The sequence below is a fragment of the Choloepus didactylus genome, chromosome 4 (genome assembly GCF_015220235.1).
Source record: "Choloepus didactylus isolate mChoDid1 chromosome 4, mChoDid1.pri, whole genome shotgun sequence".
NCBI lineage: Eukaryota > Metazoa > Chordata > Mammalia > Pilosa > Megalonychidae > Choloepus > Choloepus didactylus.
Genome location: NC_051310.1, coordinates 120,845,787 through 120,860,687, shown reverse-complemented (window position 1 = coordinate 120,860,687; position 14,901 = coordinate 120,845,787).

Genomic DNA, 14,901 nt, shown 5'->3' with positions numbered 1-14,901 from the left:
TTTTTGTTTTCTTTTTTTTAATCCTTTTTTCTTTTTCTAAAACAATTACTCTAAGAAGCCCAATACAGAAAGCTTCAAAGACTTACTATTTGGGCAGGTCAAGTCAAGAGCAGAACTAGGAGAGCTCTGAGACAAAACTCAATAATCCAGTGGCTGAGAAAATTCACTAAACACCACAACTTCCCAAGAAAAGGGGGCTGTCTGCTCACAGCCATCATCCTGGTGGACAGGAAACACTCCTGCCCATCGCCAGCCCCATAGCCCAGAACTGCCCCAGACAACCCAGTGTGACGGAAGTGCTTCAAATAACAGGCACACACCACAAAACTGGGCGTGGACATTAGCCTTCCCTGCAACCTCAGCTGATTGTCCCAGAGTTGGGAAGGTAGAGCAGTGTGAATTAACAAAGCCCCATTCAGTCATCATTTCAGCAGACTGGGAGCCTCCCTACACAGCCCAGCAGCCCAGAACTGCCCTGGGGGGACGGCACTCACCTGTGACATAGCACAGTCATCCCTCAACAGAGGACCCGGGGTGCACGGCCTGGAAGAGGGGCCCACTTGGAAGTCTCAGGAGCCATACGCCAATACCAAGGACTTGTGGGTCAGCGGCAGAGACAAACTGGGGCAGGACTGAACTGAAGGATTAGACTATTGCAGCAGCTTTAAAAGTCTAGGATCACCAGGGAGATTTGATTGTTAGAGCCACCACCCCCTCCCTGACTGCCCAGAAACACGCCCCATATACAGGGCAGGCAACACCAACTACACACGCAAGCTTGGTACACCAATTGGACCCCACAAGACTCACTCCCCCACTCACCAAAAAGGCTAAGCAGGGGAGAACTGGCTTGTGGAGAACAGGTGGCTCGTGGACGCCACCTGCTGGTTAGTTAGAGAAAGTGTACTCCACGAAGCTGTAGATCTGATAAATTAGAGATAAGGACTTCAATTGGTCTACAAATCCTAAAAGAACCCTATCAAGTTCAGCAAATGCCACGAGGCCAAAAACAACAGAAAATTATAAAGCATATGAAAAAACCAGACGATATGGATAACTCAAGCCCAAGCACCCAAATCAAAAGACCAGAAGAGACACAGCACCTAGAGCAGCTACTCAAAGAACTAAAGATGAACAATGAGACCATAGTACGGGAGATAAAGGAAATCAAGAAGACCCTAGAAGAGCATAAAGAAGACATTGCAAGACTAAATAAAAAAATGGATGATCTTATGGAAATTAAAGAACCTGTTGACCAAATTAAAAAGATTCTGGACACTCATAGTACAAGACTAGAGGCAGTTGAACAACGAATCAGTGACCTGGAAGATGACAGAATGGAAAATGAAAGCATAAAAGAAAGAATGGGGAAAAAATTGAAAAACTCGAAATGGACCACAGGGATATGATAGATAATATGAAACGTCCGAATATAAGACTCACTGGTGTCCCAGAAGGGGAAGAAAAGGGTAAAGGTCTAGGAAGAGTATTCAAAGAAATTGTTGGGGAAAACTTCCCAAATCTTCTAAACAACATAAATACACAAATCATAAATGCTCAGCGAACTCCAAATAGAATAAATCCAAATAAACCCACTCCGAGACATATACTGATCACACTATCAAACACAGAAGAGAAGGAGCAAGTTCTGAAAGCAGCAAGAGAAAAGCAATTCACCACATACAAAGGAAACAGCATAAGACTAACTAGTGACTACTCAGCAGCCACCATGGAGGCAAGAAGGCAGTGGCACGATATATTTAAAATTCTGAGTGAGAAAAACTTCCAGCCAAGAAGACTTTATCCAGCAAAGCTCTCCTTCAAATTTGAGGGAGAGCTTAAATTTTTCACAGACAAACAAATGCTGAGAGAATTTGCTAACAAGAGACCTGCCCTACTGGAGATACTAAAGGGGGCCCTACAGACAGAGAAACAAAGAAAGGACAGAGAGACTTGGAGAAAGGTTCAGTACTAAAGAGATTCAGTATGGGTACAATAAAGGATATTAATAGACAGGGGGGAAAAATATGACAAACATAAACCAAAGGATAAGATGGCTGATTCAAGAAATGCCTTCACGGTTATAACGTTGAATGTAAATGGATTAAACTCCCCAATTAAAAGATATAGATTCGCAGAATGGATCAAAAAAAATGAACCATCAATATGTTGCATACAAAAGACTCGTCTTAGACACAGGGACACAAAGAAACTGAAAGTGAAAGGATGGAAAAAAATATTTCATGCAAGCTACAGGCAAAAGAAAGCAGGTGTAGCAATATTAATCTCAGATAAAATAGACTTCAAATGCAGGGATGTTTTGAGAGACAAAGAAGGCCACTACGTACTAATAAAAGGGGTAACACGGCAAGAAGAAATAACAATCGTAAATGTCTATGCACCCAACCAAGGTGCCACAAAATACATGAGAGAAACACTGGCAAAACTAAAGGAAGCAATTGATGTTTCCACAATAATTGTGGGAGACTTCAACACATCACTCTCTCCTATAGATAGATCAGCCAGACAGAAGACCAATAAGGAAATTGAAAACCTAAACAATCTGATAAATGAATTAGATTTAACAGACATATACAGGACATTACATCCCAAATCACCAGGATACACATACTTTTCTAGTGCTCATGGAACTTTCTCCAGAATAGATCATATGCTGGGACATAAAACAAGCCTCAATAAATTTAAAAAGATTGAAATTATTCAAAGCACATTTTCTGACCACAATGGAATACAATTAGAAGTCAATAACCATCAGAGACTTAGAAAATTCACAAATACCTGGAGGTTAAACAACACACTCCTAAACAATCAGTGGGTTAAAGAAGAAATAGCAAGAGAAATTGCTAAATATATAGAGACAAATGAAAATGAGAACACAACATACCAAAACCTATGGGATGCAGCAAAAGCAGTGCTGAGGGGGAAATTTATAGCACTAAATGCATATATTAAAAAGGAAGAAAGAGCCAAAATCAAAGAACTAATGGATCAACTGAAGAAGCTAGAAAATGAACAGCAAACCAATCCTAAACCAGGTAGAAGAAAAGAAATAACAAGGATTAAAGCAGAAATAAATGACATAGAGAACAAAAAAACAATAGAGAGGATAAATATCACCAAAAGTTGGTTCTTTGAGAAGATCAACAAGATTGACAAGCCCCTAGCTAGACTGACAAAATCAAAAAGAGAGAAGACCCATATAAACAAAATAATGAATGAAAAAGGTGACATAACTGCAGATCCTGAAGAAATTAAAAAAATTATAAGAGGATACTATGAACAACTGTATGGCAACAAACTGGATAATGTAGAGGAAATGGACAATTTCCTGGAAACATATGAACAACCTAGACTGAAGAGAGAAGAAATAGAAGACCTCAACCAACCCATCACAAGCAAAAAGATCCAATCAGTCATCAAAAATCTTCCCACAAATTAATGCCCAGGGCCAGATGGCTTCACAGGGGAATTCTACCAAACTTTCCAGAAAGAACTGACACCAATCTTACTCAAACTCTTTCAAAACATTGAAGAAAATGGAACACTACCTAACTCATTTTATGAAGCTAACATCAATCTAATACCAAAACCAGGCAAAGATGTTACAAAAAAGGAAAACTACCAGCCAATCTCCCTAATGAATATAGATGCAAAAATCTTCAACAAAATACTTGCAAATCGAATCCAAAGACACATTAAAAAAATCATACACCATGACCAAGTGGGGTTTATTCCAGGCATGCAAGGATGGTTCAACATAAGAAAATCAATGTATTACAACACATTAACAAGTCAAAAGGGAAAAATCAATTGATCATCTCAATAGATGCTGAAAAAGCATTTGACAAAATCCAACATCCCTTTTTGATAAAAACACTTCAAAAGGTAGGAATTGAAGGAAACTTCCTCAACATGATAAAGAGCATATATGAAAAACCCACAGGCAGCATAGTACTCAATGGTGAGAGACTGAAAGCCTTCCCTCTAAGATCAGGAACAAGACAAGGATGCCCGCTGTCACCACTGTTATTCAACATTGTGCTGGAAGTGCTAGCCAGGGCAATCCGGCAAGACAAAGAAATAAAAGGCATCCAAATTGGAAAAGAAGAAGTAAAACTGTCATTGTTTGCAGATGATATGATCTTATATCTAGAAAACCCTGAGAAATCGACGATACAGCTACTAGAGCTAATAAACAAATTTAGCAAAGTAGCGGGATACAAGATTAATGCACATAAGTCAGTAATGTTTCTATATGCTAGAAATGAACAAACTGAAGAGACACTCAAGAAAAAGATACCATTTTCAATAGCAACTAAAAAAATCAAGTACCTAGGAATAAACTTAACCAAAGATGTAAAAGACCTATACAAAGAAAACTACATAACTCTACTAAAAGAAATAGAAGGGGACCTTAAAAGATGGAGAAATATTCCATGTTCATGGATAGGAAGACTAAATGTCATTAAGATGTCAATTCTACCCAAACTCATCTACAGATTCAATGCAATCCCAATCAAAATTCCAACAACCTACTTTGCAGACTTGGAAAAGCTAGTTATCAAAGTTATTTGGAAAGGGAAGATGCCTCGAATTGCTAAAGACACTCTAAAAAAGAAAAACGAAGTGGGAGGACTTACACTCCCTGACTTTGAAGCTTATTATAAAGCCACAGTTGCCAAAACAGCATGGTACTGGCACAAAGATAGACATATAGATCAATGGAATCGAATTGAGAATTCGGAGATAGACCCTCAGATTTATGGCCGACTGATCTTTGATAAGGCCCCCAAAGTCACTGAACTGAGTCATAATGGTCTTTTCAACAAATGGGGCTGGGAGAGTTGGATATCCATATCCAAAAGAATGAAAGAGGACCCCTACCTCACCCCCTACACAAAAAGTAAGTCAAAATGGACCAAAGATCTCAATATAAAAGAAAGTACCATAAAACTCCTAGAAGATAATGTAGGAAAACATCTTCAAGACCTTGTATTAGGTGGCCACTTCCTAGACTTTACACCCAAAGCACAAGCAACAAAAGAGAAAATAGATAAATGGGAACTCCTCAAGCTTAGAAGTTTCTGCACCTCAAAGGAATTTCTCAAAAAGGTAAAGAGGCAGCCAACTCAATGGGAAAAAATTTTTGGAAACCATGTATCTGACAAAAGACTGATATCTTCCATATATAAAGAAATCCTACAACTCAATGACAATAGTACAGTCGGCCCAATTATAAAATGGGCAAAAGATATGAAAAGACAGTTCTCTGAAGAGGAAATACAAATGGCCAAGAAACACATGAAAAAATGTTCAGCTTCACTAGCTATTAGAGAGATGCAAATTAAGACCACAATGAGATACCATCTGACACCGATTAGAATGGCTGCCATTAAACAAACAGGAAACTATAAATGCTGGAGGGGATGTGGAGAAATTGGAACTCTTATTCACTGTTGGTGGGACTGTATAATGGTTCAGCCACTCTGGAAGTCAGTCTGGCAGTTCCTTAGAAAACTAGATATAGAGCTACCATTCAATCCAGCGATTGCAATTCTCGGTATATACCCGGAAGATCGGAAAGCAGTGACACGAACAGATATCTGCACGCCAATGTTCATAGCAGCATTATTCACAATTGCCAAAAGATGGAAACAAACCAAATGTCCTTCAACAGATGAGTGGATAAATAAAATGTGGTATATACACAGGATGGAATACTACATGGCAGTAAGAAGGAACGACCTCGTGAAACATATGACAACATGGATGAACCTTGAAGACATAATGCTGAGCGAAATAAGCCAGGCACATAAAGAGAAATATTATATGCTACCACTAATGTGAACTTTGAAAAATGTAAAACAAATGGTTTATAATGTAGAATGTAGGGGAACTAGCAATAGAGAGCAATTAAGGAAGGGGGAACAATAATCCAAGAAGAACAGATAAGCTATTTAACGTTCTGGGGATGCCCAGGAATGACTATGGTCTGTTAATTTCTGATGGATATAGTAGGAGCAAGTTCAGAGAAATGTTGCTATATTAGGTAACTTTCTTGGGGTAAAGTAGGAACATGTTGGAAGTTAAGCAGTTATCTTAGGTTAGTTGTCTTTTTCTTACTCCCTTGTTATGGTCTCTTTGAAATGTTCTTTTATTGTATGTTTGTTTTCTTTTTAACTTTTTTTTCATACAGTTGATTTAAAAAAGAAGGGAAAGTTAAAAAAAAAAAAAAAAAAGAAAAACAAGGAAAAAAAAAAGATGTAGTGCTCCCTTGAGGAGCCTGTGGAGAATGCAGGGGTATTCGCCTACCCCACTTCCATGGTTGCTAACATGACCACAGACATAGGGGACTGGTGGTTTGATGGGTTGAGCCCTCTACCACAGGTTTTACCCTTGGGAAGACGGTTGCTGCATAGGAGAGGCTAGGCCTCCCTATGGTTGTGCCTAAGAGCCTCCTCCCGAATGCCTCTTTGTTGCTCAGATGTGGCCCTCTCTCTCTAGCTAAGCCAACTTGAAAGGTGAAATCACTGCCCTCCCCCCTACGTGGGATCAGACACCCAGGGGAGTGAATCTCCCTGGCAACGTGGAATATGACTCCCGGGGAGGAAGGTAGACCTGGCATCGTGGGACGGAGAACATCTTCTTGACCAAAAGGGGGATGTGAAAGGAAATGAAATAAGCTTCAGTGGCAGAGAGAATCCAAAAGGAGCCGAGAGGTCACTCTGGTGGGCACTCTTACGCACACTTTAGACAACCCTTTTTAGGTTCTAAAGAATTGGGGTAGCTGGTGGTGGATACCTGAAACTATCAAACTACAACCCAGAACCCATGAATCTCGAAGACAGTTGTATAAAAATGTAGCTTATGAGGGGTGACAAGGGGATTGGGAAAGCCATAAGGACCACACTCCACTTTGTCTATTTTATGGATGGATGAGTAGAAAAATAGGGGAAGGAAACAAACAGACAAAGGTACCCAGTGTTCTTTTTTACTTCAATTGCTCTTTTTCACTCTAATTATTATTCTTGTTATTCTTGTGTGTGTGCTGATGAAGGTGTCAGGGATTGATTTGGGTGATGAATGTACAACTATGTAATGGTACTGTGAACAATCGAAAGTACGATTTGTTTTGTATGACTGCGTGGTATGTGAATATATCTCAATAAAATGAAGATTAAAAAAAAAAAAAAAAAAAAAAAGACATAATGCTGAGCAAAATAAGCCAGGCACAAAAAGAGAGATATTGTATGTTACCACTAATGTGAATTCTGTGAAAAATGTACAATGTTTTATACTGTAGAATGTAGGGGACCTAGAGATACCAATTAGTGGAGGGGGAATGATAATCTAATAAGAACAGATAAACTATGGAGGGTAATCTCAATGTTATGGGAATGCTCAGGAATGATTATGGTTTGTAAACTTTCTTGGATATTGTAAGATCATGTTGGAAGCAATAGAGTTATTTTAGGTTTTTTTTTCTCTTATTCCTTTGTTTTCTTAGGGGTTGTTAATTTTCTTGGGGTATGGTAGGAACATGTTGGAAGCAATGTAGTTATTTTAGATTATTTGTTTTTCTTACTCCTCTGTTTGGACATGGTTTATTAATTTTCTTGGGGTATGGTAGGAACATATTGGAAGCAAAGTAGTTATTTTAGGTTATTTGTTTTCCTTAATCTATTGCTTTGTTTGAAATGTTGTGGGGTTTTTTTGGTTGTTGTTTGCCTGTTTGTTTTTAATTTTTTGATAAACAAAGTTAAAAAATTGAAAAAAAAATCAGTAGAAAAATGGGAGTAAAAACTAAATGACAAATAGGGTGGGATGGGGGGATGGTTTGGGTATTCTCTTTTCACTTTTATTTTTTATTCTTATTCTGATTCTTTCTGATGTAAGGAAAATGTTCAGAAATAGATTGTGGTGATGAACGCATAACTATATGATCATACTGTGAACAGTTGATTGTATACCATGGATGACTGTATGGTTTGTGAATATATTTCAATAAAACTGAATTAAAAAAATAAAAATAAAATTAAAAAAAAAAAAAAAAAAAAAAAAAAAGCTGATCCATCTCTGGTGTTTTGCGAAAAGGCAGCATTAGCAAACTGAAACAAATGGACATGGCCGAAGTTGTGGAACTCTGACCCAAGATATTCTTTGAAATTTGCTTGCTAACTACTTGTGAAATCGTACTTTGAAAGTTATCACTGTCGTGTATATATGTTAAAGTTCACAAAAAAAAAAACAAAAAAAAAACAAAAACAGGGCCTCATAGAATTTAGCAAATGTATATCCATATTCGAACCTCAGTGCTAGAAAAGGCTCCATTTCACTAATTTATTTAAAAATCTGAAGTGGCTTCTCACACCAAAAACCCTGATATCTTAGTGTAACATTCAAGTTGCTCCACAAAAACAAACATTTGCCCAACCTTTTCTCTCTTCTCACTTAAATGAAACACCTACTCCACCCAGCCAAATTGGTCTACACTTAGTAACTGCAAAAGCATCTTGAAATTTTCCCCCTGCATGCCTTTTGTCCACCCTGTTTCCTCCCTGCTTATATGGTATTACATATCTTTTAAAGCACAGGTCACAACCTATGAGCTTATAAACCAAATTAGACTCAGGGAAATGTTTGGTTCAATTTGCAATTAAAAATTTTTTTAAATTATTCTTTGAGAGGCTTTGAGGCAAAGCAGAGGGCCCCCAGAAAACCTTACAGTGTGACAATAATAACTATTGTTCATTCATTCAATAAATGTCTTTTCTGTTTTTACTGTGGGGATTCCCACACTACCAAGACAATATTCCTGACATAGTACCAGACACTTTGATAAGCACTTAACACACATGATCCCATCTACTCTTCACAATAGTACTATGAAGCAGACATATTCCCATTTCACAGATGAGGAAACTGAGGAGAACCAGGATTGTAGTCCAAGTTTGAGTACAAAATTTAGTCTTTTGAATTACTGAGCGAATCCACCCTTATTATTATTGCTATTTCCAGAATCTGCTTCTTAGCTTTGAAGGTCCAGAAGCTTGATTTTTCTCAGTGCAACCCAAGTTGATCAGACCAGAAGGACTAATTCATGGGAGCTAAATATTCAAGGGACTATTGTCTTAAGCAAAATGTCATCTTATTATTTTTTGTTTTAATTTTTACTGTGATAACACATATACAACATAAAATGTTCCATATTAACCACTCTTAAATTTACAATTCAGTGGTATTAATTACATCCCCAATATTGTGCTACCATTGCCATTGTCCATTACCAAAAGTTTTCCATAACCCCAAACAGAAAATCAATACTCATTAAAACAATAATCCCCTTCCATCTCCCCCCGCTTATTATTCTACAAGCTAGATATTCACATGAGCAAGTCAATGCATTCTCTTTTGTGTCTTCAATACTTGAGAAGCTAAATTGTAATCAGAAAGCAGCTTAGTAAGCAAAGCTTAAGTGCAGAAGTTAATTGCGTGATCTTATTGACTAGTTCATCCAACTTACTATCTGACAATAGTTAGTATAATGTATCATTCAGATAGTATCTATCAACAGATAATATCGAATCTATCAAGGAACCAAACAGGTACAAGGTCATCCACCTGTTCAGGGACCCTCTGCCCTGGATGGTGATCACTCTATGACAAACTTTTACTCTTTGGGATCTTGTCTAGACCCCAGGTAGACCACTGTTTCCCTTTCTGTTATTATATGCTTTCTTTGGGAATAGTATCATTGATTAGGTCACAATCCTTTCGCACTTATTCAGACTTTGATTTCCATTTCCAGGCCATTTTGCTTGTTTGTTTCTTTTAGACTGACCTGGAAAGAGTCCTATCTCCCAAGGGAAATATTTCAAATGCTGATCTGAGTCACTGTACTGATTTGATTAGTTTAATTATCATCTTTGTTGGGAACACTTCATAGCCCTTATTTGCCACCTACACATGCCATATTTTTATTTCACTTGTAAGATGCTTATGTTTTGTCTTCTAACTAGATTGTAACAAATCTGAGGGCAGTGACAATAATAATATATTTGAATAGCTCTTAAGAATTTATAAATTCTTTGCTATAAATTTCACATTGCCAAATTGATCAGGTTAATATATTTCCCCTGCCTTTTGTTTCTTTTACAAAAGATGGATACTGAAGTTAAGAGAATTAAATTCACCTGCTCAAGCTTGTAAAATTAGTCAATGGTAGGACTACGTTCTGATCCCAAGTTTTGTGGTCACTCTTTCTGCTACATTAGGCTGCCTCCATGTGACCGTGCTTAATACTCTCTTCTGTGTCCCAAAGCACCACACTGTAGACATTCAATTAATAATTACAGAGGTTCGTTATTGTAGTCATAAGCCAGTTGGGTCATAATTCTTACTATATACATGTTGACAGTTACCAATTACACTGTACTTTTCAATAAGGCAAGTAGTATTTATATGATATTGTTCTAGATCAGTGTTTCTCATATAGTCAGTGGAATTCATGCATCAGGTCATTTGAATGCTTGTCAAAATTGCAGATTCCTGGGATTTTCTCCAATTCTATTGAATTTCTAGGGATGGAGCCCGAAAGGATGTATTTCAGCAGGTTTCCCACATGATTTCTAATCATACTAAAGTTTCACAACCACTGTTCTAAAGAAACATAATAAAATATCATGTCCTCTTGGAAAGTCAATGTCAATATCTAAAAAAGCAATATAGAAAGGATATATTTCCTTGATTCTAAGACACTCTTAATTGTAAAATGTACCATAAATTTAGTAATAGCTCTATAAAGAAAAATAAAAGCATAGATGTTCAAAACAATTTAAAATCCTGATTTCAGAAATATTTAAATAAGAAGAAAGGGCGCCTCAAACTTGAGGAAATGCAAGATAAAATTTTAAATAGTCTGTTGAAGTAGGTGTTAGAGGATTTTGGAGGTGGGAGGGTGGAAGTGATCTCAGTAGACTTTGAAAGCTGGCCTACTGAGAAGACAGTAGGCACAACTAGGGAAACAAAGGAAGTCAATGATTTGGATAGGTATAATTACTTCAGTGAGTGAGCAAACCAAATCTTATAGAAAGGTTTTTATTACATAATAAAAACTGCTTAATAAAATGATAAAGCTGCTTAAATAAAATGATTTTAACAAAGGCATTGAATGACAGGCAAATTTGTGATATTCAGAGGGCAAGGGAATGCCCTTAAATTTTTTTCAGTGGTTGATGGAAATAACAAAAGTACTGTTTAGGAAACTTTAATCTGGCAATATACTGAAAGGAGAGGAAACTGGTAGTGAAATCAGTAGGTGGGTTTACTCCAACATGCTTACTGGGAGAGAAAAGCCCGAACTAGGGGCAGCACCAGAGAGAATTTAAAGTAAGGCTTGGAAAAACCATTGAAAGAAGAGTCAAATCCTGATTTGACTTGAACTTCTAGAAACTTATCTGGGGAATATAATTATAAGAACCTATATAAAGATTTAGTTATGAGGACTTTGACTGCAATGAAGTTTATAATAGTTAAACAATGGAAACAATCAAACTATCCAAGAAGCAGGGATTGGTTCAACCATACAATTGAATTTATTCACTAAGAATGTTGCAGAAGAATGTTTATTAATGCAGAAAAATGCTCACAATATACTGATAATTGAAAAACAATGTGTTCAGAATGATCCAATTTTTGTTTAAACAAATGTGTACGCATTCAGATGCCTAGAAAAAGTTTGGAAAGGATATACCTACGGTAAAGTTTCAGTTGTGTTATCTTTAATATTTCACCTTGCATGGAGGGATGAAGGTGTCTTTTAATTTCTTCTCTTTGCTTTCCTATGTTTTCTTTTTTTTCTTTTTTTTATTTATTTTTTTAGTCTTCATTTTATTGAGATATATTCACATACCATGCAGTCATACAGAACAAATCGTACATTCCATTCTTCACAGTACCATTACATAGTTGTACATTCATCACCTAAATCAATCCCTGACACCTTCATTAGCACACACACAAAAATAACAAGAATAATAATTAGAGTGAAAAAGAGCAATTGAAGTAAAAAAGAACACTGGGTACCTTTGTCTGTTTGTTTGTTTGTTTCCTTCCCCTATTTTTCTACTCATCCATCCATAAACCAGACAAAGTGGAGTGTGGTCCTTATGGTTTTCCCAATCCCACTGTCACCCCTCATAAGCTACATTTTTATACAATTGTCTTTGAGATTCATGGGTTCTGGGTTGTAGTTTGATAGTTTCAGGTATCCACCACCAGCTACCCCAATTCTTTAGAACCTAAAAAGGGTTGTCTAAAGTGTGCGTAAGAGTGCCCACCAGAGTGACTTCTCGGCTCCTTTTGGAATCTCTCTGCCACTGAAGCTTATTTCATTTCCTTTCACATCCCCCTTTTGGTCAAGAAGATGTTCTCTGTCCCACGATGCCAGGTCTACCTTCCTCCCCGAGAGTCATATTCCACGTTGCCAGGGAGATTCACTCCCCTGGGTGTCTGATCCCACGTAGGGGGGAGGGCAGTGATTTCACCTTTCAAGTTGACTTAGCTAGAGAGAGAGGGCCACATCTGAGCAACAAAGAGGCATTCGGGAGGAGGCTCTTAGGCACAATTATAGGGAGGCCTAGCCACTCCTTTGCAGCAACCGTCTTCCCAAGGGTAAAACCTACGGTAGAGGGCTCAACCCATCAAACCACCAGTTCCCTATGTCTGTGGTCATATTAGCAACCATTGAGGTGGAGTAGGCCAATACCCCTGCATTCTCCACAGGCTCCTCAAGAGGGCACTACATATTTTGTTCCTTGTCTTTTCCCCTTCTTTTTTTTTTTTTTTTTTTTTTTTTTAATCATCATTTTATTGAGATATATTCACATACCACGCAGTCATACAAAACAAATTGTACTTTCGATTGTTTACAGTACCATTACATAGTTGTACATTCATCACCTAAATCAATCCCTGACACCTTCATTAGCACACACACAAAAATAACAAGAATAATAATTAGAGTGAAAAAGAGCAATTGAAGTAAAAAAGAACACTGGGTACCTTTGTCTGTTTGTTTCCTTCCCCTACTTTTCTACACATCCATCCATAAACTAGACAAAGTGGTGTTTGGTCCTTATGGCTTTCCCAATCCCATTGTCACCCCTCATAAGCTACATTTTTATACAACTGTCTTCGAGATTCATGGGTTCTGGGTTGTAGTTTGATAGTTTCAGGTATCCACCACCAGCTACCCCAATTCTTTAGAACCTAAAAAGGGTTGTCTAAAGTGTGCATAAGAGTGCCCACCAGAGTGACCTCTCAGCTCCTTTTGGAATCTCTCTGCCACTGAAGCTTATTTCATTTCCTTTCACATCCCCCTTTTGGTCAAGAAGATGTTCTCCGTCCCACGGTGCCAGGTCTACATTCCTCCCTGGGAGTCATATTCCACGTTGCCAGGGAGATTCACTTCCCTGGGTGTCTGATCCCACGTAGGGGGGAGGGCAGTGATTTCACCTTTCAAGTTGGCTTAGCCAGAGAGAGAGGGCCACATCTGAGCAACAAAGAGGCACTCGGGAGGAGGCTCTTAGGCACAATTATAGGGAGGCCTAGCCACTCCTTTGCAGCAACCGTCTTCCCAAGGGTAAAACCTACGGTAGAGGGCTCAACCCATCAAACCACCAGTTCCCTATGTCTGTGGTCATATTAGCAACCATTGAGGTGGAGTAGGCCAATACCCCTGCATTCTCCACAGGCTCCTCAAGAGGGCACTACATATTTTGTTCCTTGTCTTTTCCCCTTCTTTTTTTAACCTTTTTTTCCTTTTTAAATCAACTGTATGGAAAAAAAAAAATTAAAAAAAAAAAATTAAAAAAAAAAGAAAAGAAAAAAAAAAAACATACAATAAAAGAACATTTCAAAGACACCATAACAAGGGAGTAAGAAAAAGACAACTAACCTAAGATAACTGCTTTACTTCCAACCTGTTCCTACTTTACCCCAAGAAAGTTACATAATATAGCAACATTTCTATGAACTTGCTCCTACTATATCCATCAGAAATTAACAGACCATAGTCATTCCTGGGCATCCCCTGAACGTTAAATAGCATATCTGTTCTTCTTGGATTACTGTTCCCCCTTCCTTAATTCTCTCTATTGCTAGTTCCCCTACATTCTACATTATAAACCACTTGTTTTACAGTAATTTTTAGAAGTTCACATTAGTGGTAGCATATAATATTTCTCTTTATGTGCCTGGCTTATTTTGCTCAGCATTATGTCTTCAAGGTTCATCCATGTTGTCATATGTTTCACGAGATCGTTCCTTCTTACTGCCGCGTAGTATTCCATCGTGTGTATATACCACATTTTATTTATCTACTCATCTGTTGAAGGACATTTGGGTTGTTTCTATCTCTTGGCAATTGTGAATAATGCTGCTATGAACACTGGCGTGCAGATACCTGTTCGTGTCACTGCTTTCCGATCTTCCAGGTATATACCGAGAAGTGCAATCGCTGGATCGAACGGTAACTCTATACCTAGTTTTCTAAGGAACTGCCAGACTGACTTCCAGAGTGGCTGAACCATTATACAGTCCCACCAACAATGAATAAGAGTTCCAATTTCTCCACATCCCCTCCAGCATTTGTAGTTTCCTGTTTGTTTAATGGCAGCCACTCTAATAGGTGTTAGATGGTATCTCATTGTGGTCTTAATTTGCATGTCTCTAATAGCTAGTGAAGCTGAACATTTTTTCATGTGTTTCTTGGCCATTTGTATTTCCACTTCAGAGAACTGTCTTTTCAGATCTTTTGCCCATTTTATAATTGGGCTGTCTGTACTACTGTCATTGAGTTGTAGGATTTCTTTATATATG